Here is a 4,525-nt window from a genome sequence, read left to right on the forward strand (position 1 = left end):
AATAGGGTGCTCTTGGGCTGGGTATAAAAATGTGCTCTTGACTCAGGTGACAAAGCAATGACGTTATACTAAGTTTCAGCTGAGTACTCTCAGTTCACACTGTTGGACAAGCCCCCCAAGAGTAGCCCTGCTAGAGCTACAACCTTTGTGTTTCATGCTCTGGGAAGTATCCCAAAGCACAGTTGATCAGAATGGTAACAGTGTTCTGAGATTCGATGCTCTTAAAAAGGAGACTGCATCCTCTGCTTGCATCTGTCAAAGGACATGAGGAGATTCTGATACACAACCCCCATGAATACATCTTATGATCCTTTCTTCATCTGGCCAGTTGTCTAGTTGTCCACACACTCCTGAGCTCCTCACTCACCAATTCAGCCCTAAAGCAGGGAGAAACTTCAACTCATCCACCCCATCCTGAGCAACTTCTGATGTCTCCATCCCCCTCACTCTATCCTCTTACTTCAGATTCACTGGACCCATCCTCCCCTGCCAGTGTCCTCATTGTACGTCATCAAAATACAGGAGGTAATTTGGCAGTTAAAGGGCAAGTGGAAATGCAGTAAGCAAGATAATATTTTCCTGTATGGATTGGGGGAAAGGACAAAGTCTGTGAACACCCACATCAATAATTTTCTTCAATTATTTATCTACTTATTGGTGAAAGATTAACATTTTAAGTTTTCCATTCTCCTACTCCATATTTTTTATTTCAAATAATTCAGATGTTAATCAAGTAAATATTAATTTATATTATATAACATGTGGTATTTTCAAATAGAAAAATATTTAATTAATGTCATAAGTTTCAAAAAAAAAATTCAAAAAGTTACTTAAACATAATCTCTAACTTTCACAATTTCATTGCTTTATAATATTTTGCAAATTAAGCCTTATCATTGTCTATTTTTTAAGTAATGTCTATACCCAATGTGGGGTTCATACCCATGACCCCAAGATCAAGAGTTGCACGCTCTAGTGACGGAGCCACCTGGCACCCCTCATTGTCTTTTTTTGTGCATTTCTTTCTCAACCTGAAAACACTTTTGAGGTCATATCTGTAATGAAAGTATGGAAGTGAACTACTTAAAAGCCTTGCATGTATGAAAAAGGTTTGTGAAGCCTTTGAACTCAGAATTATTGAATCAATTTCTCCTCAGAAGTCTGTAGCTGTTTCAGTTTTCTAACCTTTAATACTGTGGAGAATATTATCCTTCTTCCTTGTTGGTAATACACTTCCTTTGCCTGGATGATTTTAGACATTTTTAGTTAAAACTTGAAATTCAAAAATATCAACTATGGGCTAAGATATTTGTTAATTCTACCTCATACTTGGGGAGGTCTTTTGCTCTCATAATCTGTCTTCATTTCAGAGAATATGTGCCACTATTTAATTTACCCTTCACCCACCTCAGCCTCTTCTTCTGGAATTTCTAAATTGTAGCTCCATGTCTATTTTCTTCTCAAAGTTTCTGTCTATATTTATCTAAAGTTCTTGGAAAATATCTGAAACCTGTCCAAATTTTCTGTGCTCTTGATCTTTGGAAATATCTAGAATGATGCTCACACTCAAAGGAAGGTGACGGTATTTGTGGGAGATTCTGTTGGTTGCTTAACACGACATCTGTTCCAAGAGGCTTTCTCAATCTCCCCTGTGGTTCATGGCAGCGGCCTTGTGATGCCATCCTGGTGAATGAGATGCAAGCAGGGGTTTTAGGGGGTACAGGGTGACTCTATAAAATGTTAGCATTCTTGAAAGAACAGATGTGACTGATACCAACTTTTCCCATTTATTCCTGCTTTCAACATAGACCTGATGCCTAGAAAGTCAAAAACAAACAAACAAACAAACAAAAAACCTGGTCACATTTTGTGACCAGGATGGAAGTCTAAAAGAACTGCAGAGAGTGTAGAGACACTTGCCATAACAATTTTGAATCAGCTAACCAACACAGCAGTTGCCTGCCCAAGATATCTTGTTATATGAGATAATTAAGAGTTTTTATTTCATAATTCACTGTTAGTTAGGTATCCTTCTACTTGCAGCTGAACACATTTTTACCATTTCAGTACTTCTCTCTTAACAAAAGAAAATACAATCTTATGCCTTAAGAAAGCTCTGCTCTTCACTTCGAGTTATTTGGCTGATGGGCTCACTTTATCAGTCTCAACACAGATTTCACTGGGATTTCCCACAGAAAGGTCATGGAGGACTTCTGTTCCTGCTAAGTCTCACCAGGTCGCATCTAGGAGCCTCTAGGGGAATCTCATAGATAGAGTCCAGTTTATCACCTCTCCTACTCCAGATCCTGTTAATGTCTGCTACCCAAGAAGCCACAGAAGGTGCCTCATTGTTGCTACAGTGTTGGATGCCTCCCATTGGAATGCTGATGTTCATTTCAAGTAAATATCTTCTGATGTCCTCAAATCTGCTGACTCTGAAGGCATTAGAGCAGCACTTTGTTCTACACATAAATGGAAAGGATGCTGATAATAACTACACAAGTTACTGAGCACTCGCTGTGCCCCAGCCTAAATGATTTACACAGAGTATCTCACTTACTTCCAATTAGCATATGTTACCTTTATTTTACTAATAGGTTAAGTAACTTGGCCAAGATCACAAAATGAGTGGTGGAATCCAAAGTCAAATTCAGACTTGACTCTCCAACATCTAGCCTGCTTGCCCCCCTGCACTGTTACCTGGGACCCCCAGAAGAATGGAATGTTCAGCTGGGAGTTTCCACGGAGACTCTACGATAAAAAAGATATAAAATTCCAAAGTCATGTGTTACAACAGGTATCGACTAGTCAGAGAAGATTTGTGAAAGTGGAGCAACAGAGTATTGCGAGAACCACCAATTCCCCAAAGCAGAGGGGGGGAAGGGCAACTCTATTTCCTTAATCTAGTCTGCAGAGAAGACTTTCAGTGGGATCACCTGGAAAACTTGGCAGGTATTTTCCAAAGATGAGAACAAACAATGGACTAGAGTGTGACACCTGCCTGAGAAACCTAATGGGTTCTTGTCCATTGCAATGTGACCAGCTGGACACTTCAATTATAGGAGCAAGGTAAGCACAGTTGTGTTGCCCTTCCCTCCTCACTTTTATGAGTCAATGAATTCAGGAATGTTATCCATGAACCAAATGCGGGCCCCAATGGGACAGAGAGCTAGTAGGAAGCCTGCCAGAACACTAGGGCTCATAGACAAGTGACAATGAAAGAAGAGAGTTCATTACACACCTCACAACCAGGACAGCCCAGCAGAAGAACCTCTGAAATGCCAACAATGCAGGCATAGGACAGTCAATGTTCTACATCTGCCAGACTCAGAGAGCCCAAAGTCACCTTAAGACCTATTTACTGAAACTCTCCAGCCTGCGTTACCCTTTCCCACTGCAAATTCCAACTCCATCAGGAGGAATCAGTAGTAAGAGTAGCTAGTGAAGGGAGGGCGGGGGCGGGGAGATCAAGGAGAAGTCAACTATTCCGTCTTTCAGAGAGGGTAGGTGCCCACCCACTACAGGCCCTAACTGGAGAACAGGGAGTCTATATCTTGCAATGAAGAGTTTTCTAACATATTGGATTGAACATTTTAAACTACAGAATCAGGGCAACTAAGAGTTAACTAACCTTAAATATTAGTTACCAAATAACTAATCAAGAGAGCAATGAACCAGTCCAGGTTTCATCCAGGGGTATGGAAAAAACCTCCTCCTCTGTATAAATTTTAAAGAACCAAGAGAAACAAAATAAATTGCACTCAGCTGTGTTGTCAACATATCAGCACACAAATATACACTGTCTACATCTTCCTCAGAAACCCTAAAAAAAACCACGGCTTCTTTAGCTTTTGCCTAGAACCTTATTCCTCCATAGGGCTTAAACAAAATCTATGGGAACCGAGTGAGAAAACAGGCACCTTACAGGACTTTTCATACTTCACCTGTAACTCAGAGATCCACTAATTCTCTTCCCAATGGAGCCCCAAAACTCAAAAACTTCAGGCAAATTAATGGAATACAGATTGATGTCTCCTGGGCCTTCTTACCCATTCAGCAAACACACACAGTCATGTTTTAATCACAGTGATGTCTCAGGATAATATCCCTGCTACACTAGCAAATAATTAACCCAGGTGTCACAACCAGGGGCAGTACCACCCCCTAGGGGAAAATCTTGAAATCTAGGAGGACAACACTGTAATTGTGCCCAAAAATTAAGCCAATGAAGAACACAATCTTTTGTTCTATTACAGTAGGTCATTCCACTGATGTTTAAAATTTTATATTAGGTTATATAATCTATGGATTTCATCCAGATAGTAAAGATGGTGTTAAAAATATTTATTATGAAAATAAGAATTGGGTCCGATATGATTGGTCACAACTGGACTCACTCTATATTATTCATCCAACCTAATTTTCTCTCCAATTTGTATATCCATTTTTTTTGCAGGTGCAAATTTTTATTTTGAAATTTTTCACACATTTAAGAGAGTTGCAAGAATAATACATGAAATCCCTG

The sequence above is a fragment of the Leopardus geoffroyi genome, chromosome D1 (genome assembly GCF_018350155.1).
Source record: "Leopardus geoffroyi isolate Oge1 chromosome D1, O.geoffroyi_Oge1_pat1.0, whole genome shotgun sequence".
NCBI lineage: Eukaryota > Metazoa > Chordata > Mammalia > Carnivora > Felidae > Leopardus > Leopardus geoffroyi.